Genomic DNA, 22,369 nt, shown 5'->3' on the forward strand with positions numbered 1-22,369 from the left:
AAGAGTGTGCAGCGGCTGTCTGTAAAGAGTTTGTATGTTCACGGAGCCCTGTAATCGGTGATCGGGGTTTGATTTGCGCCACTGTCTGTAAAGAGTTTGTATGTTCACGGAGCCCTGTAATCAGTGATCCGGGTTTGACTCCCACCCTGTCTGTAAAGAGTGTGCAGCGGCTGTCTGTAAAGAGTTTGTATGTTCACGGAGCCCTGTAATCAGTGATCCGGGTTTGACTCCCACCCTGTCTGTAAAGAGTATGCAGCGGCTGTCTGTAAAGAGTTTGTATGTTGACGGAGCCCTGTAATCGGTGATCGGGGTTTGATTTGCACCACTGTCTGTAAAGAGTTTGTATGTTGACGGAGCCCTGTAATCGGTGATCGGGGTTTGATTTGCGCCACTGTCTGTAAAGAGTTTGTATGTTCACGGAGCCCTGTAATCAGTGATCCGGGTTTGACTCCCACCCTGTCTGTAAAGAGTGTGCAGCGGCTGTCTGTAAAGAGTTTGTATGTTCACGGAGCCCTGTAATCAGTGATCCGGGTTTGACTCCCACCCTGTCTGTAAAGAGTATGCAGCGGCTGTCTGTAAAGAGTTTGTATGTTGACGGAGCCCTGTAATCGGTGATCGGGGTTTGATTTGCACCACTGTCTGTAAAGAGTTTGTATGTTCACGGAGCCCTGTAATCGGTGATCGGGGTTTGATTTGCGCCACTGTCTGTAAAGAGTTTGTATGTTCACAGAGCCCTGTAATCAGTGAACCGGGTTTGACTCCCACCCTTTCTGTAAAGAGTGTGCAGCGGCTGTCTGTAAAGAGTTTGTATGTTCACAGAGCCCTGTAATCAGTGATCCGGGTTTGACTCCCACCCTGTCTGTAAAGAGTATGCAGCGGCTGTCTGTAAAGAGTTTGTATGTTCACGGAGCCCTGTAATCAGTGATCCGGGTTTGACTCCCACCCTGTCTGTAAAGAGTGTGCAGCGGCTGTCTGTAAAGAGTTTGTATGTTCACGGAGCCCTGTAATCAGTGATCCGGGTTTGACTCCCACCCTGTCTGTAAAGAGTGTGCAGCGGCTGTCTGTAAAGAGTTTGTATGTTCACAGAGCCCTGTAATCAGTGATCCGGGTTTGACTCCCACCCTGTCTGTAAAGAGTATGCAGCGGCTGTCTGTAAAGAGTTTGTATGTTGACGGAGCCCTGTAATCGGTGATTGGGGTTTGATTTGCACCACTGTCTGTAAAGAGTTTGTATGTTCACGGAGCCCTGTAATCGGTGATCGGGGTTTGATTTGCGCCACTGTCTGTAAAGAGTTTGTATGTTCACAGAGCCCTGTAATCAGTGAACCGGGTTTGACTCCCACCCTGTCTGTAAAGAGTATGCAGCGGCTGTCTGTAAAGAGTTTGTATGTTGACGGAGCCCTGTAATCGGTGATTGGGGTTTGATTTGCACCACTGTCTGAAAAGAGTTTGTATGTTCACGGAGCCCTGTAATCGGTGATTGGGGTTTGATTTGCACCACTGTCTGTAAAGAGTTTGTATGTTCACGGAGCCCTGTAATCGGTGATCGGGGTTTGATTTGCGCCACTGTCTGTAAAGAGTTTGTATGTTCACAGAGCCCTGTAATCAGTGAACCGGGTTTGACTCCCACCCTGTCTGTAAAGAGTATGCAGCGGCTGTCTGTAAAGAGTTTGTATGTTGACGGAGCCCTGTAATCGGTGATTGGGGTTTGATTTGCACCACTGTCTGAAAAGAGTTTGTATGTTCACGGAGCCCTGTAATCGGTGATTGGGGTTTGATTTGCACCACTGTCTGTAAAGAGTTTGTATGTTCACGGAGCCCTGTAATCGGTGATCGGGGTTTGATTTGCGCCACTGTCTGTAAAGAGTTTGTATGTTCACAGAGCCCTGTAATCAGTGAACCGGGTTTGACTCCCACCCTGTCTGTAAAGAGTATGCAGCGGCTGTCTGTAAAGAGTTTGTATGTTGACGGAGCCCTGTAATCGGTGATTGGGGTTTGATTTGCACCACTGTCTGAAAAGAGTTTGTATGTTCACGGAGCCCTGTAATCGGTGATTGGGGTTTGATTTGCACCACTGTCTGTAAAGAGTTTGTATGTTCACGGAGCCCTGTAATCGGTGATCGGGGTTTGATTTGCGCCACTGTCTGTAAAGAGTTTGTATGTTCACAGAGCCCTGTAATCAGTGATCCGGGTTTGACTCCCACCCTGTCTGTAAAGAGTATGCAGCGGCTGTCTGTAAAGAGTTTGTATGTTGACGGAGCCCTGTAATCGGTAATTGGGGTTTGATTTGCACCACTGTCTGTAAAGAGTTTGTATGTTCACGGAGCCCTGTAATCAGTGATTGGGGTTTGATTTGCACCACTGTCTGTAAAGAGTTTGTATGTTCTCCCTAAGACAATGTGGGTTTCCTCCGGGTGCTCCAGTTTCTTTTCACAGTCCAAAGATGTATGGTTTAGGTTTAGTAAGTTGTGGGAATGCTATATTGGTGTCAGAAGCATGTAGGCTGCCCCAGCACATCCTCAGTGTACTGGTCATTGACGCAATTGATGCATTTCATTGTGAGGTTTGGTGTTTTGATGTACATGTGACAAATAAAACTAATCTTTGTCTTTATATTTGGAGATTAATTCATGAGACAAACTGCCACAATCTTCAAGTAATATTTATGGGGAAGCTGATTTAATTTAAAACACAGTAGCCTGGTGTATCCAAGCTGGTTGCTTCAGTACACCAGATCATAAGAGGGGAGGTTTGTACAGCAGAACATGCAGTCCAGTCACTGTAAACCCATTAACAGTTTGTCAGTGCATTCCTGAATCAGTCTTGCGGCATTGGTTCATACGCCTATCTACGTGGGTGACTCTAGGACCTGCTACAAAAACATTCAGTTTATCTACTGTGTGTTCTTTTATATTTGACAATTCAGGGTCTTACGGTCTTTTCAAAATGCAGAAGAACATTGGGCCCATCTTGATTGTGGTAGGTTTTTGCAGAGGTCTCTACTGGCATACTCACTTTACCGCCTCAAAAAATGTATCCAATTTTCTTTTAAAACATTTTCCATCATTGGTGGAACGCAGCCGGCCAGGCAGCATCTCTCGAGAGTCTCGGCCCGAAACGTCAACTGTACTTCTTCCTGGCTGCCTGGCCTGCTGCGTTCCACCAGCATTTTGTGTGTGTTGCTTGTATTTCCAGCATCTGCAGATTTCCTCATGTTTCCATCACTAGTATTGGTAATCAGTTTATTATTGTCACAGATAGCAAGATATTAAGGAAAAGCTTGTCTTGCATACTGTTCATACAGATTAAATCATTACAAGAGTGAACTAAGGCAGACAAGGTAAGTCGATAACAGAGTTACAGTTGCAGAGAACATGCGGTGTGGGGAGATGTAAGGCGCAAGGATGCAACGAGGTAGATCATAGTTGTTAGGTAATGCAGCCCTTCAGTTTACTGTATTGGTTTTGGTGTCAGTTTATTACTGTCACATGTACCAATGTACAGTCAAAAACTTGAATGCATACTGTTCACAAAGATCAAGTCATTACACAGTGTATTGAGCTAGAATAAGGTAAAACAATAACAATGTAGAATAGAGTGTAAAAGCTACTGAGCAGGTAAACAATAAAGTGCAAGATCATAATGAGGTAGATTGTAAGGCAATCTTCAGTGGGTTAGAAGCTGTCCTACAGGCTGGTGTTACATGCTTTCAGGCATTTGTGTCTTCTGCCTCGTGGGAGAACAGAGCAGAGAGAATGCGTGGGTGGGTGGTGTCTTTGATTTACTGAGGCAGCAAGAAATGTAGGCATTGGGAGAGAAGTGATATCTGCTCTTGATTTCACTCATATTTTGAGAGCATGGTTCCTAGTGCCACAAGGATGATAAGAAATATTTGTCTTAAGCTGTGGATTGCTATGGCCTGGAATGTGCTGCTGACTGAAGTCATTGACTTCAGAATGATGGTGTGGTGCACATCGATGGTGTTGCAGTTGAGAAAGTAGAGAGCTGCTTGTTCCTAAGTTTGAACATCACCAATAGCCTGTTGATATCACAGCCAAGGAAGCTCACCAGTGCCCCTACTTTTTGCTTTCCAAATCACTCTCAGAGTTGACTATTCTGCCATTGGTAATGGTCCATGTAGATGCTGAGTCCCAAGTGCTGGAATTCCAACCCCCCAAAAAAACTCTCTTTCTTCAGTTTACAATGCTTCATTTATTCCATGTGGAGTTCACAGGTAAGCTTGGTGTTTGCTATCCATTCCTGATTGCTCCTAGACTTTTAAGAGCCAACCATGTTGGACAGACTGGTCAGTGATGGTTAGTCTCCTTCCCCCTGGTTATTGCTGGGCTTTTAGGGCAATTGGCACTTCCATCAGTTAACATGATGAGTAATTTTGTTTAAAAAATGTTTCAGATTTATTTGATTTGTTGAACTTAAACATGTTGTGGCTCTGGTCAAAACTCTGACTGTTGTCACACCTTGCACTTTGAGGGACCCCAGTTCAATCCCGATTGTGGGTACTATGTGGAGTTTGGGAGGTAGAACTCCAGTTTCTTCCAGGGTGGTACAGTAGCACTAACAGGGATGACAATGGATGAAATTTCTGAGAGCCATTTGGAAGGCGCAGGACATGTACAGTACATCCCTAAGAATAAGCATTCTAAAGGCAGGATGTCACCACCATGGCTGACAAGGGAAGTCAAAGCCAACATAAAAGTCAAAGCGGCGGCATGTAATAGAGCAAAAATTAGTGGGAAGTTAGAGGATTGGGAAGTTTTTCAAAACCAACAGAAGGCAACTAAAAAAAGTCATTAAGAAGGAGAAGATGGAATATGAAGGTATGCTAGCCAATAATGTTAAAGAGGGTAACAAAAGTTTCTTCAGATATATAAAATGTAAAAGGGAGGTGAGAGTAGATATTGGACCACTGGAAAATGATGCTGGAGAGGTAGTAATGGGGAACAAGCAAATGGTGGGCAAACTGAATCAGTATTTTGTATCAGTCTTCAGCGTGGAAAACACTAGCAAGGTGCTGGAAGTTCAAGAGTGTCAGGGAGTAGAAGTGTGTGAGGTTATCATTACTAGGGAGGAGGTTAGAACCAGTGAACCATAGAACATTACACCACAGAAACAGGCCTTTTGGCCCTTCTTAGCTGTGCTGAACCATTTTTCTGCCTAGTCCCACTGACCTGCACCTGGGCCATATCCCTCCAAACCCCTCTCATCCATAAACCTGTCCAAGTTTTTCTTAAATGTCAAAAGGAGCCCGTATTCACCACTTCATCTGGCAGCTCATTCCACACTCCCAACACTGTCTGTGTGAAGAAGCCCCCCCACAATGTTCCCTTTAACCTTTCCCCCTTCACCCTTAACCCATGACCTCTGGTTTTTTTTCTCCTCTATCCTCAGTGGAAAAAGCCTGCTTGCATTCACTCTATACCCATCATAATTTTATACACCTCCATCAAATCACCCCTCATTCTCCTACGCTTCAGGGAATAAAGTCCTAGCCTATTCAACTTTTCCCCAGGTTCTTGGGGAAACTGAAAAATCTGAAGAGAGTAAGTCACTGGGACTAGGTGGTGTACACCCCAGAATTTTGAAAGATGTGGCTGAAGAGATTATGGAGAGATTACTAATGATCAATTGATTCTGGCATCGTTCTGGAAGACTGGAAAATTTCAAATGTCACTCCACTCTTCAAGAAGGGAGAGAGGCAGAAGAAAGGAAATTATAGGCCAGTTAGTCTGACCTCAGTCATTGCAAAGATGTTGGAGTCGATTGTTAAAGATGTAGTTTTGGGGTACTTAGAAGCACATGATAAAGGTGGCTGTAGTCAGCATAGTTTCATAGAACCATAGAACACTACAGCACAGTACAGGCCCTTCAGCCCTCCATTTTGTGCTGACCCATATAATCCTTAAAAAAAAGTACTGAACCCACACTACCCCATAACCCTCCATTTTTCTTTCATCCATGTTCCTGTCCAAGAGGCTCTTAGATACCCCTAATGTTTTAGTCTCCACCACCATCCCTGGCAAGTCATTCCAGGCACTCACAATCCTCTGTGTAAAAAAACTTACCCCTGATGTCTCCCCTAAACTTCCCTCCCTTAATTTTGTACATATGCCCTCTGGTGTTTGCTATTGGTGCCCTGGGAAACAGGTACTGACTATCCATCCTATCTGTGCCTCTCATAATCTCATAGACCTCTATCAAGACCCCTTTCATTCTTCTACGCTCCAAAGAGAAAAGTCGCAGCTCTGCTAACCTTGCTTCATATGACTTGTTCTCCAAACCAGGCAACATCCTGGTAAATCCATAGCTTTCACATCCTTCCTATAATGAGGTGACCAGAATAGAACACAATACTCTAAGTGCGGTCTCACCAGAGATTTATAGAGTTGCAACATGACCTCTCTACTCTTGAACTCAATCCCCTTGTTAATGACGTCTAGCATCCCATAGGCCTTCTTAGTCACCCTATCAACCTGCACAGTGACCTTGAGGGATGTATGGATTTGAACCCCAAGGTCCCTTTGTTCATCTGCACTCTTAAGCAACTGACCATTAATCCTGTGCTCAGTCTTCTGGTTTGTCCTTCCAAAATGCATTACGTCACACTTGTCTGGATTGAACTCCATCTGCCATTTTTCTGCCCAACTCTGCAGCCTGTCTATATCCTCTTGTAAATTTCGACCACCTACAGCTCCATCTACAACTCCTCCAATCTTCGTGTCATCCACAAACTTACTCACCCATCCTTCTGCCTCTACATCCAGGTCATTTATAAAAATCACAAACAGCAGGGGTCCCAGGACAGATCCCTGCGGCATTCCACTAGTCACCGACCTCCAGGCAGAATACTTTCCTTCCACAACTACCCTCTGCTTTCTTCCTTTAAGCCAATTTTTTATCCAAACAGCCAAGGTTCCACTGATCCCATGCCTCATGACTTTCTGGATGAGTCTCTCATGAGGGACCTTGTCAAATGCTTTGCTAAAGTCCATGTAGACCACATCCACTGCCCTACCCTCATCAATTTCTTTTGTTACCTCTTCAAAAAACTCAATCAGGCTCATGAGGTACGATCTTCCCTTCACAAAGCCATGTTGACTATCCATGAGTAGACTGTACTTCTCCAAATGCTCATAGATCCTATCCTTAAGAATCCTTTCCAGTAGTTTGCATACCACTGACGTAAGACTCACCGGTCTATAGTTCCCAGGTTTCTCCCTATTACCTTTTTTAAACAAGAGAACTACATTTGCCATTCTCCAGTCCTCCAGCACTTCCCCCACAGCCAAAGAGGATTCAAAGATCATAGCTAATGCTCCTGCAATCTCTTCTCTCAATTCCCACAACAACCTGGGGTGTATCATATCCGGCCCTGGGGATTTATCAACCTTACTGTTTTTAAGAAGATCCAGCAGTTCTTCTTCCTTAATCTCCACATTGTCCAGCACGCAGGCCCGCTCTACTTCGACCTCATCCTGATCAAGATCCTTTTCACTTGTGAATTTCCCTTTTCCTTAAGGGAAAATTTTGCCTGACAAATCTGTTAGAATTTTTGCAGAAGTGACAAGCGGGATGGACAAAGGAGAATCAATGGATGTTGAGTACTAGGATTTTCAGAAGGCCTTTAACAAGGTGCCACACATAAGGCTGCTCATGGTATTACAGAGAAGATATTAGCATGGTTAGAACATTGGGTGATTGGCAGGAGGCAAAGTGTGGGAATAAAGGAAGTCTTTCTGGTTGGCTGCCAGTGACTAGTAGTTTTCCACAGTAGTCTGTGTTGGGACAGATTCTTTTTATGTTATATGTCAATGATTTGGATTGCAGAATTTATGGCTTTGTGACCAAATTTGTGTATGATATGAAGATAGGTGGAGGGGCAGGTAGTTTTGAGAAAGTAGAGAGAGGCTACAGAAGGACTTAGACAGATTAGGAGAATGGGCAAAGAAGTGGCAGATGGAAAATTATGTCGGCAGGTGTATGGTCATGCACTTTAGTAGAATAAATAAAAGCGTATTTTGTTTTCTAAAATTGAAAAATTTGAGGTGCAAAGTGACTTGGGAGTTCTCGTGCAAGATTTCCTGAAGGTTAATTTGCAGGTTGAGTCTGTGGTGAGGAAGGCAAATGTGATGTTAGCATTCATTTTGAGAGGACAAGAATATAAAAGCAAAGATGTAATGTTGAGACTTTATAAAACACTTGTGAGGCCTCACTTCGAGTATTGTGAGCAGTTTTGAGCCCCTTTAACTAAGATAGGATGTGCTGACTTTGAAGAGGGTTCATCGGACGTTCACCAAAGTGATTCTGGGACTGAACGGCTTGTCATATGAAGTGCATTTGATGACTCTGGGCCTGTATTCACTGGAATTCAGAAGAATGAGGTGTGACCTCCTTGAAATCTATCGAACGTTGAAAGGCCTTGATAGAGTCGATGTGGAGAGGATGTTTCCCATGGTGAAGGAGTCTAAAGACCAGAGGATACAGCTTCCATAGAGGGCCGTCCTTTTAGAACAGAGATAAGGAGGAATTTCTTTAGCCAAATAGTGGTGAATCTGTGGAATTTGTTGCCACAGACAACTATGGAGGCAAAGAGGTATATTTAAGGCAGAGGTTAATAGATACTGGATTAGTCAGGGCATACAGAGATATAGAGAGAAGGCAGGAAATTGAGGCTTGGAGGGAAAATGGATCATGGCGGAGCAGACTCGATGGACCAAATGGTCTAATTATACTCTTGTATCTTAAGGTTCATGATAGCAGTTGGTTTAATGCTTTGTAGCTCCTGTGATCAGGGTTCAATTCCACTGCTATCTTTAAGGAGTTTGTACATTCCCCTTGTAACCACATGAGTTTCCTGTGGTTTCCTCCCACATTCTAAAAACATACATGTTAAGGTTAGTAAGTTGTGGGCATGCTATGTTGGTGCTGGAAGCATGGCAACACTTGAGGGCTGCCTCTAAAACATCCTCAGACTGTGCTAGTCATTGACACAACCAATACATTTCACTTCTGTGTATGTTTTCGCTAATATATGACAAATAGATCTAATCTTTATCTTTACATTCCAAAGAGGTGCAGGTTGGTTAACTGGCTTCTGTTATTTAAGCAGTATATACAGTGCCTATAAAAAGTATTCACTGAACCCCACCCCCCTTGGAAATTTTCATTTTTTATTGTTTTACAACATTGAAACCCACTGGATTTAATTTGGCTTTTTTCTGACACTGATCAACAAAAAATACTCTTCGGTGTCAAAATGAAAACAGATCTCTACAGATTGATCTAAATTAATTACAAATATAAAATACAAACTAATTGATTGCATAAGTATTCACCCCCTTTAATATGACACACCAGATCATCATCGATGCAGCCAATTGCTTTCAAAGTCACATAATTAGTTAAATGGAAATGTTTTTGGAGACCCGTGTGCAGTCAAGGTGTTAGGTCCAACTGCTGGTGAGTCAGTACCCTGGCAAAAAACTACACCATGAAGATAAAGAAACACTCCAAGCAACTCTGGGAAAAGTTTATTGAAAAGCACAAGTCAGGAGATGGATATAAGAAAAATTCCAAGTCTCTGAATAACGCTTGGAGTATGGTTAGGTCAATCATTAAGAAATGGAAAGAATATGGTACAGCTGTAAATCTGCCTAGAGTAGGCTGTCCTCAAAAACCGAGTGACCGTGAAAGAAGGGGACTAGTGAGGGAGGCCACCAAGAGACCTCTGATAACTCTGGAGGAGTTACAAACTTCAGAAGCTGAGATGGGAGAGACTGTGCATCGAACAACTGTTGCCCAGGTGCTTCACCAGTTGCAGCTTTATGGGAGAGTGGCAAAGAGAAAGCCACTGTTGGAAAAAAAAAACTCACATAAAATCTCGTCTAGAGTTTGCCAGAAGGCATGTGGGAGACTCTGAAGTCAGCTGGAAGAAGGTTCTATGGTCTGATGAAATGAAAATTGAGCTTTTGGCCATCAGACTAAACGTTATGTTTGGTGTAAGCCAAACACCGCACATCATCAAAAACACAGCATTCTTACCATGAAGCATGGTGGTGCCTGCATCATGTTGTGGGGATTCTTCACTGCAGCAGGCCCTGGAAGGCTTGTGAAGGGTAAAATGAATGCAGTAAGATACAGGGAAATTCTGGAGGAAAACCTGATGCAGTCTGCAAGAGAACTGTGACTTGGGAGAGAGAAGATTTGTTTTCCAACAAAACAATGTCCCCAAGCATAAAGCCAAAGCTACAAAGGAATGGCTTAAAAACAACAAAATTATTGTCCTGGAGTGGCGAAATCAGAGCCCAGACCTCAATCCAATTGAGAATTTGTGGCTGGACTTGAAAAAAGCTGTTCACTCATGATCCCTATGCAATCTGACAGAGCTTGAGCAATTTTGTAAAGAAGAAAAATTGCAGTGTCCAGAGTGCAAAGCCGATAGAGATCTATCCACTGTAACTGCTGCCAAAGGTCCATCTACTAAATACTGACTTGAAGGGGGTGAGTAATTATGCAATCAATTATTTAGTGTTTTATATTTGTAATGAATTTAGATCACTTTGTAGAGATCGGTTTTCACTTTGATATGAGTCTTGTTCTGTGGATCAGTGTCAAAAAAGCCACTGGGATTCAGTGTTGTAGAACAATAAAACATGAAAACTCCAAGGGGGTTGAATACTTTTGATAGGCACTGTGGGTAAGGGGAACCTGACTCAGTGATAGCCATGTGGCAGCTATCACTTGTAGTGCTATTGCAGTGCTATTGGGTAATGACTGAGAGGAATAGGACTGGTGGCGTTACTCTCCTGGAAGCATACATGTCTCTAATGGGCTGAATGGCCTATTTGTGTTGCAGTAATGGTTCATTACTATGCTACTATAACATCAGCCTCTTTGATCTTTTTGTCCATTTACTTAACATATCCTTGGCTGCTTTTGCTTTTCCTTAATGCTGTTCATACACCTCCATTGATGCTGCCTGACCTGCTGAGTTCCTCTAGCATTTCATGTGTGTTACTCAGGATTTCCAGCATCTACAAAATCTCCTGTGTTTATGAATACAATGCAGATTAAAGTTGTATGGTTACAGAGAAAGTGTCATACAAGGCCATGATGAGGTAGTCTGTGAGACTGAGTCAATCTTTTTTTGTGCACGAGTGCTGTTGACTAGTCCTTGTAACAAGAAGCTGTCCTTGAGCCTGGTAGTATGTTATTTCAGACTTTTGTATCATCTGGCTAATGGGGGAGAAGAGAGCATATGGTAGATGGAGCCTTTGACTATGTTGGCTGCTTTACTACGGCAGTGATTAGAGTAGAGAGAGTCCACAGAGGGATGGCTGATTTCTGTGATGTATTCCCATCTGAATAAGTCAGGAGCAGTGAGATTTGCAAGGAACCTCAGACTGATGGAGAAGAGTTGATTGAGCAACATGTTGGGTCACAAAGCTGAAAGCAAGATACTTCAAAGTCCATAAGGCCATAAGGTATAGGAGCAGAAGTAGGCCATTCGGTTTCTCAAGTCTGCTCCACCATTCAATCATGGGCTGATCCAATTCTTCCGGTCATCCCCAGTTCCCTGCCTTCTCCCCATGCCCTTTGATGCCCTGGCTAATCAAGAACCTATCTATTTCTGCCTTAAATACACCCAATGACTTGGCCTCCACAGCTGCTTGTGGTAACAAATTCCACAGATTTATCACCCTCTGACTAAAGTAATTTCACCGCATCTCTGTTCTAAATGGATGTCCTTCAATCCTGAAGTCATGCCCTCTTGTCCTGGACTCCCCTACCATGGGAAGTAACTTTGCCATATTTAATCTGTTCAGGCTTTTTTTTAACATTTTGAATGTTTCTATGAGATCCCCCCTCATTCTCTTGAACTCCAGGGAATATAGCCCAAGAGCTGCCAGACGTTTCTCATATGGTTCCTCATTCGTGGAGTCAAAGTCAAAGAAAAATTTATTAGCGAAGTATGTATATGTCACCGTATGCTACCTTGAGATTCATTTTCTTACAGTAGAACAAAGAAACACAATAGAATCAATGAAACCTATACACAAAGACTGACAAACAAGCCATGTGAAAAAGAAGACAAACTGCAACTACAAAAATACTGAGAACATAAACTACAAAGAGCCATTGAAAGTGCATTTTGTAGGCTGTAGAATGATTTCAGAGTTGTAAGTGTCATTATCCACAATTGTTCAGGATCCCGATGGTTCATCAAGGACCTCCAAGTTCAAGTTTAATTGTCATTCAACCATACATGAATACCCATGAACACAGCCAAATGAAACAGCGTTCCTCTGAGGCCAAGGTGCACAACATAGTACCACCAGTCACACACAGCGCAAGCACGCAAGAGATAGCAGTAAACATACAATCACACAAAAAATAGATATATATATATAGCCCAAGCTCCTCAGTGACCTGTCCTGTAAGTTGATGCTCCATGGTTGTTGTTGGCTAAAACAAGTAATTCTCAGCAGATTGCAGACAAGTACATGCATACGCAGACCCAATCCAGCTTGTCTTCCACCGAATAAATACTGGAGAGTGGCACTGATGGGAGGGGCAGCCCCCAATCCAGCATGGATGCCACGCCACACCACCTCCAGCGTTTCTCCTCTTGCCTGTAACAACAGGCAAGCCCAAAGCATTAGGCCTAGTTCTCGCTACAACCGAATTCACACAGCTCCCCTCCCATCAGGCTCGCCAATAAACCAGTGAACTAGGCTTGCAGTATTTTACATAACTGGTGTCCAACTTGGTCTTGCGACCAAGACAATTGCTCACAGTTAGACTTTGCGCATCAACTCCAACGCCTTTCTGAAGCAGGCAGCAACACAGTCTGCACCAAGTCCAGTTCCTCTGCCAACAAACAACTTGCTCATGGGGTAGACCGGCAGTACTTGAAGTCATTAATGGCCATTGTTGCCTTGCGATCGTAAAAGAGAAGTTTAAAAAAGACAAATACACCATCCAGGCCCATCTCTCTTCTCATTGCTGCCATCAGGAAGGAGGTACAGGAGCCTCAGGATCCACACCACCAGGTTCACTAACAGTTCTTACCACCCAAGCATGAGGCTCTTGAACCAGTGGAGATAATTTCACTCACTCCAAAACTGAACTATTTCTATGGACTCAATTTCAAGCACTCTTCATTTAATTTTCTTGATATTATTGCTTATTATTTATTTGTTATTACTTGTTTGATTTTTTTGTATTTGTACGGTTCATTGTCTTTTGCACTTTGTTGTGTGTGTTTTTTCATCGATTCTATTGTGTTTCTTTATGTTTACAGTGAATACCTGCAAGACAATGAATCTCAGGGTTGTTTCTGGTGTATGTGTTCAGTACTTTGTTAATACATTTACTTTGAAATTTGTAGGGTAAGAAGTGTTCAGAGAGAATTGAACACAGGCCCCTGAGCTACAGGAATAACATGTTAGGAGTTCCCATGTGGAAACACTCCACATGGAAAGAGATGTAGACGGAGACATGCATGCACGTGTAGATATGTATATACACACACACACATACATACACACACACACCCACAGAGCTGCTGGAAGCCTTTAAAAATTCCATGCTGCAATGGAGCTGTGATGCAGCAATGGAGCTATGAGTGTTGACTGCAAACCGCCAGTACAGATTAAGAAGCAGACAAGTGCTCTGATGAAGAGCGCACTAAATTTTAACAAGGTCAGCATATTGTGAGAAGGGAGCACCACAGGAGGTTTAGAGCCCATGAGGTGAGATTGGCATGTGAGTACTCCATAACCAAGTGTGTCAAAGTCCCAGGAGGCAGCACATGGTAGTGACAGGTGAATCAGAATCTGCACAGCAAATGGAAGTTGTATCAACCTTGGGGTATTGGTGATCATGAAATATTTAACACTGACATGATCTAGGATTCAGAGACTCTCCAGGATGACAAAGCAGTTCTCTGATTTTGAAAGGCTGAGCACAGAGATCAAAGAAGTAGAATGTATAGAACACAGAACACAACACAGAGTATAGAACATACACAAAATGCTGGTGGAACACCAGCAGACGATCCTTTGGGCCGAGACGAAGGGTCTCAGCCTGAAACGTCGACAGTTCTTCTCCTTATAGATGCTGCCTGGCCTGCTGTGTTCCACCAGCATTTTGTATGTGTGTGTTGTTTGAATTTCCAGCATCTGCAGATTTCCTCGTGTTTGCACAGAGTGTAGAACACAGAATGTAGAATACAGAACACAAAATGTAGTACATTTATTTTATTTAGAGCCCAACGAGCCCATGCTGCCCAACTATATCTTTGTGACCTATTAACCTACTAACCTGTAAGACTTTGGGATGTAGGAGGAAGCCCAAGTGGACACAGGAAGAACATACAAACTTTTTACAGACCATGGCAGGAGTTGAATCCAGCTCGCTGATGCTGTAAGGCCTTATGCTAACCGTTAGGCTACCATACGGTTGTAACATCCTATCAACTTGCACTGCCATTTTCAGGGAGAAAGTTGCCTCATTCTACACACTAAATTTAGTCCTATTCCCATTTCTCAACAAATTATTTTTCTAAAATCTATTTCTGTTATACGTTTCTCGATAACAAAAATCACCAGTGATCCACCCGCTTTTTCCACTCTGCCATCAGATTTCTGACAAACAATGAACACTACCTCACAATTTGCTATTTTCCACCACTTATTTAATTTTAAAAATACACTAAATAGCAACTTTATTAGGTTCGGAAGGTACTTAATAAAGTAGCCATGGAGTATATTTATTTATTTTCATCCAGTGAGCAGTGCAGTGTGGACAAAAATGCTTTTAATGAGAGGTCAGAAGAGAATGCCTGACTGGTTCAAGCTGACAAATAACCGTGCCTGACAAATGTGTGCAGAACATCTCTGCATGCACAACATGTTGAACCTTGAAATGAATGAGCTACAGCAGCAATAGACCAGTCGGATGGCCACTTTATTAGGTACAGAAGGTAGTGACCACTCAGTGTATATGAGTCTGCAGATACTGAAATCTACAGCAACACGAAGCTAAACTTGGTGACTAAATGTAAGCAGAATAGATGGTTGCATGCTTTGTAAAATGCAGCTTTGAGTTTTGACACACCACTCTTTCCCTTATTGGTGTAATGAATAATAGATGATATTTATTATTTAAAGATCATGGTTGTTAAATAATAAATGCTAACCATTGATTAAACAAGTAACAGGTGTCATTCTTGCAAAGGAGAAAGCGCTGTAAACAGTGTTTTCACAAGGATGGTGATACTGATGGAGGAGGCAGAATATTGGCACGAATGTACAGGAACAGACTAATCACCAGGTCTAGGTTCAGGATCAAGTTTATGGTTAGAGTTAGGATCGGGAAGGAGCTATACTTAGGTCCCATGCCACCAGGTATAGCAAACAGTTCTTACCCTTCAACCATTAGGGTCCTGAAACAGAGTGGATAACTTCACTCTAAACTGATTCCACAACTGATGGATTCATTTCCAAGGACTCTACAACTTATTCTCAGTATTATCTATCTAGCTATTTGTTATTTTTGTTGTTTTTGCAGTTTTCCTTCTTTTGCATGTTGGTTGTCAGCCTTTGTGTGTAGTTTCCATTGATTCTGTTGGATTTCTTTGTTCTACTGTGAATGCCTGAAAGAAAATGAATCTCAGGCAGTATATGTTGACATACAGAATATATTTTGATAATAAATTTACTTTGAACTTTGAGAATTGGACTTAACCTTTTAGTTCTCTTCTATTGTGTATAGTTTTGGTCATTGTATTGTAGGAAAGACACGTTAACTCTGGAGAGGGTGCAGAGGAGATTCATAGAACACTAGAGCCTTTTGGACTATCTAGTCTATGATGACTTGATCTTCTGCCTTGTCCCTCCTACCTGTAATTGTACCATATTGCTCTAAACACCTGGACTCTGTTGCTATCCATGTATAGTACTTATCCAAACTGAATAATGGCAATATGGTTTTTATTACACCTTTCAGTAACTGGAGTTAAGTGTTTTCAATTTTCAGAGCTGCTGCCTCTGAATCCTGATTTTTGGAACTATCTGTGTAGAGTTAGTATGCTCGTCTGTGACTGTGTCGGTCTCCTCTCAGTTCTACAGTCTCTTCCCACTTCAGTTTCTTAGACATTTAAGCTGTATGTATAAGACATTGGTGAGACCTAATTTGGAGCACTGTGTGCAGCTCTGGTCACCTTCTGACAGGAATGATATCAATAAGATCGAAAAAGGGCAGAGAAAATTTACAAAGATGTTGCTGGGACTTGAGGACCTGAGTTATAGGGAGAGATTGACTAGGTTAAGACTTTATTCTGATGGAACATAAGAGAATGAGGGGAAATTTGATAGAGGTATACAAAATTGAGGGTACAAATACAGTAAATGCAAGCAGTCTTTTTCTGCCGAGGTTGGGTGAGACTAGAAGTAGAGGTCACGGGTTAAAGGTAAAAGGTAAAATGTTAAAGGGGAACATGAGGGGGAGCTTCTCTCAGAGGGTGGTGAGAGTGGAACAAACTGCCAGCAGAAATGGTGGATGTGGGTTTCAATTTCAAAATTTAAGAGTAATTTGGATAGGTACATGGATGGGATGGGTATGGAGGGTAATGGTCTGGGTGTTGATCAATGGGCGTTGGCATGTTAATAGTTCAGCACAGACTAGATGGGCCAAAGGGCCTGTTTATGTGCTGTAGTGTTATATGACTATCCCAAATTCCAGCATCTTCTGAGGCTTGTGTCCCTAAAAACGTGCGTGTTGGTAGAGTACTAGTCCATTGTAAGTTGCCTCTGGTGTACAGACAAGAAACATAAATACCCCTTTTGCAGATGAGTAATCCAGAGCAACACACACAAAGTGCTGGAGGAATGCTGCAGGTCAGACATCATCTGTGGAGGGGAATGAAGAGTCGATGCTTTGGACCAAGACCCTTTATTAAGACTCTTACAGATGATAAAGTCTTTCTTAGCAACAGACACAAAATGCTGGAGGAACTCAGCAGGTCAGGTAGCATCTAGGGAGAGGAATAAAGAGTCCTCATTTTGATCTGCTCTGGAAAGGAAGGGAAGAGAAGCCAGAATAAGGTGGTGAGCAGAGGGAAAGGAGTACAAGCTGACAAGTGATAAGTGAAGCCAGTTGAGGGGAAGGTAAGTGGCTGGGAGAGGGGTGATGAAGTGAGAAGCTGGGAGGATCGGTGGAAGCAGTAGATAGCTGAAGAAGGAAAAATCTGATGGGAGTGGAGAGTGGACCATGGAAGAAAGGGAAGGAGGAGAGGGGAGTTGAGAAGAAGAGTGAACCCAGAGTGGGAAATGGAAAACAGAGAAGGAGGAGGGAGGAGAAATTACCAGATGTTAGAGAATTCGATGTCCAAGGCATCAGATTGGAGGATGAAATATGAAGTGTAGCTGCTCCAATGTGAGAGTGGCCTCATCCTGGTAGTAGAGGAGACCATGTCGGAATGGGAATTGGAGAGGTGCTGTTGCCATTTTGAGTTGAACCCCCATATCAACACAATCCTACTTCTCAGTCTCCAGATCATTATACATCAATCCAGTGTCATGATTCTAATTCCTAGCCTCTGGCTGTGTTTTGATGTGTAGTTGCTTTTATCTTCAGGTCAGAATTGTTGTGAGTCCAAGCCTTGCAATTGTGGACATGAACCCAGAACTGCAGGTTGATCTTAAAGTAGAGTATGAGGGAATGCTGTGTCAGCTGAAAGACCTTACTTAGCAAGCAGTGTTATTATCATAACTAAGGCAGATGATCTGGTCACCATTGTCTTGCTGTTTGTGGGAATTTGCCCAATTATACTTCAAAAGTAACCAGTTGCCTGTAAAATACTTTAATATGCTGTAATAGATATAACTGAACAACTTTAACAAAAGCAATCCAGTGGAGAGACTCAGTGTTGATATTAGTTCATTATTACCACATACCAAAATACAGTGACAAGTTTGCCTTGCATATAGTTCACACAGATCAAATTATTACACAGTGCATTGAACTAAAATAAGGTAAAACAATAACAATCCTGAATGAAGTGTAAACGCTACTGAATGAGTGCTCTGCAGGTAAATGATAAATGGAAGATCGTAATTTGGTAGATTATGAGGCCAGCAGTCTAATTTATTGTACAACAGATCCATTCAAGAGTCTGACGACATTGGGGTAGAAGCTGCCCTTGAGACTGCTGGTACGTTCTTTGAGGTTTTTGTACCTTCTGCTTGATGGGAGAGGGTAACAGAGATTGTGTAGGGTGGATGGAGTCTTTGATTATGCTGGCAGCTTTACTGAGGCACTGAGAGGTTTAGAAGTACATGGAGGGGAGGCTCATTCCTGTGATGTGCTGAGCTGTGACCACAACTCTCTGCAGTAGCTTGTGGTCACATGAAGTAAAATATACTGAAAGAGTAGTGGAAGCATATTTAGTAGGAACTTTTAAAGGGATAATAATGAATAGTTGAAGGGGAAAAGTCAGCACAGTGGCAAAGGTAGTATAGCTGTTCGCTGGCAATTTGAATCCTGACTTTGGCTGGAGTTTACATGTTCTCCCTGTGGTTAAATGGATTTTATAGAACATCAAACAGTACAGCACAGCCCACGATGTTGTATCAACCTATATAGAATACCTTTCCAGATACATTTATTTGTCACATGTACATCAAAGCACAGTGAAAGGCATTCTTTGTGTTAACAACCAACACAACCCAGGGATGTGCCGAGGGCAACCTGGAAGTGTCACCACACATTCTAGTGGCAGCATACTATGTCCACAATGTTTGGGAGAACAACACAACAAGCAACAAAATACTAACAGCAAAACAAGCTCCTTTCCTTCCCCCCTTGCTCCATCTACCCACACAGACAGCCCTCCAACAGCAGGACAGGCCTCCAAGCCTGCTCCACGATCAATCAACCTTCCCCTCCTATGTAGCCCATAACCCTCCATTTCTCTTACATTTGTGTGCAAAGGAGGAAAAGTGTGAGAAAGTTAGAGAAGCAATCAAGAAAAATGGCTACCCGATGCATATAATTAGAAAGGAATGGAGTGCCACAGAACACCAGAACAAAGACAACCTCCAGATAGCATGGTTATTGTACCATACGGTTGCAACTTAACTGAAAAGCTGAGACAAATTTGCCAAAAATACGTGACGAGTCAATAGCAAAAAGTGAGGACACAATTAGAAAAAGACAAGGCAAAGTGGCACCCAAAAGACCTAAAAACTGTGTCAAGGAATCATGTACTGCATACCTCAATCACCATGCCTAAAAGTTGATATTGGTGAGACTAGAAGGCCGTTGAAGACCAGGATAGGAGAACAGAAGAGTACCTTAACAAAGTGGGGTTGTTGGACACTGCCTATCATGCTTATGTAGACCAAGGTTTGATGAGGCCAAAATCCTTAACAAGGAAGAGAATGCCTACAAGAGAAAGATTAGGGAATCACTAGGGATTGAGCATATGGGGGTTCTAAAGAGTGTAGTGATAGCTGCAGTCTGGGACCACACATTCCTAAAGAAGGTTTAGCCTAAAAATCGACCAATTGGGACAAGGCCTGAAATTCAAACTAACCAATTAGGAATGGGCAACTCAGATTTAGCTAATCAGGACTGAGTATTAAGCCCTGCTCACTCAAGCAGGTATATAAGGAAATGTCTCTGGGAGGACTTGTCATTTGACTAACTTGTGCCTGAAGAAGTTGGTCAGGTTCACTGTGGAACAATTGTGATCAATATCTGTAAGAATGTGACTGAGAAGGCTAAAGGGTAGTATGGACAGAGGTGATTACCAGACACAAAGCTTCCATAGACACCCACCTATAAGTTTCTTAAATGTGTTTATTATAAGTGCCTCTACCACCACACTCCACAGGGAATTCCAGGCACCCGGCACTTTCTGTAAAAATAATACTTCTGTTATCTCCCCTAAACCTCTCTCCATTGAATCACCTCTGATGTTTTGTAGATGTTAGAACCTGGGGGGAATTGTTTGAGCATATGGGGAGTGCAGAAATGGAATTAGTGTAAAGGTGGTGATGGTCAGTACAGGCTCATTGGGCTGTAGGGCCTGTTTCCATGCTGGATCTCTATACCCACACTTGGAATATTGTGTTCCGTTCTGGGCTGCTCATTATAGGAAGGATTTGGAAGTTTTAGAGAGGGTGCAGAGAAGATTTACCAGGATGCTGCTTGGATTGGAGAGCAATTATGAGGATAAATTGGACGAGCTGGGACTACTCTCTTTGGAGTGAGGGAGGATGAGAAGTGTCCTGATAAAGATATACAAGATGATAAGAGACATAGATAGTGAGGACGGCTAGAGACATTTTCCCAGGACATAAACGGCTGATATGAGGGGGCATAACTTTTAAGGTGATTGGAGGAAAGTATAGGGTGGATGTCAGGAGTAGTTAATTTTCACAGAGTGGTTGGTGCATGGAACACCCTGCCAGGGGTAGTGGTAGAGGTAGATACTTTAATTAGGGACATTTAAGATTCTCTTAAGATAGGCACACGGATAAAGGAAAAATGGAAGGTTATGTGGGAGGGATTGATAGGTTAAAAGGAAGGAACAATATTGTGGGCTGAAGGGCCTGTGCTGTTGTATGTTGTGTGTTAACTTGGTGAGATAGTTTAAAATGCTGTATTGTAATGTTGTAATCTGGAGGAATTAAACCAATAGGTGGAGAAATTCAGCAGGTCAGGCATCAACTGGATGGAGAGAAATAATGAGTCAGTGTTTCGATTGAGACCCTTCATCTGGAAGTTCTCAGGACATTTTATAATGAGCACTGGATCCTTCTATTGATCAGGAATGCCCAATGAATCCGGTACAAGACGAAGGAGAAGAGTAAAATTGGATAGTTCCTCTAAAGGGTTAGCACTGTCACAGTGGATGCTGGAATCTATTTGCAAGGAAACATTTGCTGGCATATCTTCTGGAGGATACTGTGTAGTAGAAAAGAGAAGGCAGCAAGGAATAAAGGTTAGTGATTTGAAACATCACCTGAACAGGCATGTGAACAGACATGTTGTGTCTGGGGTCATGTGTTGGAGATCAAGCAAGAACAGGGGTAAATGAAGGAATTGTTCAAAGGAGCTGTTGATTTGTAATGCAAGGCATTTGCCTTTTTGATCTCGGATCCATGAAAGGATTCTTTTGTTTGTTGGAAACCAACAAGCCTCAGTGAATGATTATAACATTTTTCATTAATGTTTGACAAATAACATTATGACACTTATATACGTATCACATGGTAATGTAGTGGTTAGCATAATGCTATTACAAGCGCCTGCTGTAAGATTAGGGTTCACTCTCTGTAAGGTGTTTGTATATTCTTCAAGTGACTGAGTGGGTTTCCTCTGGGCACTCTGGTTTCCTCCCGCATTACAAAGATGTATGAGTTAGGGTTACTGAGTTGTGGGCATGCTATGTTGGCGCCAGAAATGTGGCCACACTTGCAGATGGTCCAGCACAATCCTCGCTGTATTGGTTTGATGCAAACAATGCATTCCACTGCATGTTTTTATATATTAATGTGACAAATTAAGCTTTTTCCCCCCCTTTTTTAACATTATCATACCTTCAAAAGTTAGAATCTTATTCCAAATATTTTTTCATTGGCATTCTCTTTCTTTGATGAACACGGCTTCCAACAACTGAGATTGCATAGATCTTAATAATTCATATTTTTGTAGTGATGGAAAATAGTCTACTTCCCATTCTGTGAGCATCTGTCTTTCTCTGCCCTAATTCCTGAAGTGATTTACTCACTTTCACATGGGTGGATGCTCCCACTATTTAAAATTTTAGAGATAGAAGTTTGTAAAATAATGCGAGGTATTACAGGAAAGATACTAGCATGGATAAAGCAGTGGCTCATTGACGGAGGCAAAGAATGGGAATAAAGGGAGCAAAATCTCTGGTTGGCTGCCAGTGACTAGTGATCCATTAGGTCTGTGCTGGGACTGATTCTTTTAATGTTATACTGTAAATCAATGACTTGAATGATAGAATTGATAGCTTTGTTGCAAAGTTTGTGGACAATAAGAAGATGGGCAGAGGGGCAGGTAGTTTTGAGGAAGTAGAGAGGCTATACAAGGACTTAGACAGATTAGGAGAATGGCCAAAGAACTGCTAGCTAGAATACAGTGTCAGGAAGATGACTGTTTTCTAAATGGAGAAAAATCTAAGGTGCAAAGGGACTTGGGAGTCCTTGTGCAGGATCCCCTAAAGTAGTGGTCGCCAACCCGTCGATCGCGATCGACTGGTCGATCTTTGAGACTTTCCCAGTAGATCCCAAAAAAAAATTGAAAAATAAATA

The 22,369-nt window shown here is 42.5% G+C and overlaps 1 protein-coding gene across 3 annotated transcripts in view; it reads left to right on the top strand.

Moving 5' to 3' along the window:
• adcy5 (adenylate cyclase 5) overlaps window positions 1-22,369 on the top strand; it is a 469,096-nt gene that overhangs the window by 134,660 nt on the left and 312,067 nt on the right. The window lies entirely within an intron of this gene.

This window comes from Hypanus sabinus, chromosome 4 (assembly GCF_030144855.1).
Source record: "Hypanus sabinus isolate sHypSab1 chromosome 4, sHypSab1.hap1, whole genome shotgun sequence".
Classification (NCBI taxonomy): domain Eukaryota; kingdom Metazoa; phylum Chordata; class Chondrichthyes; order Myliobatiformes; family Dasyatidae; genus Hypanus; species Hypanus sabinus.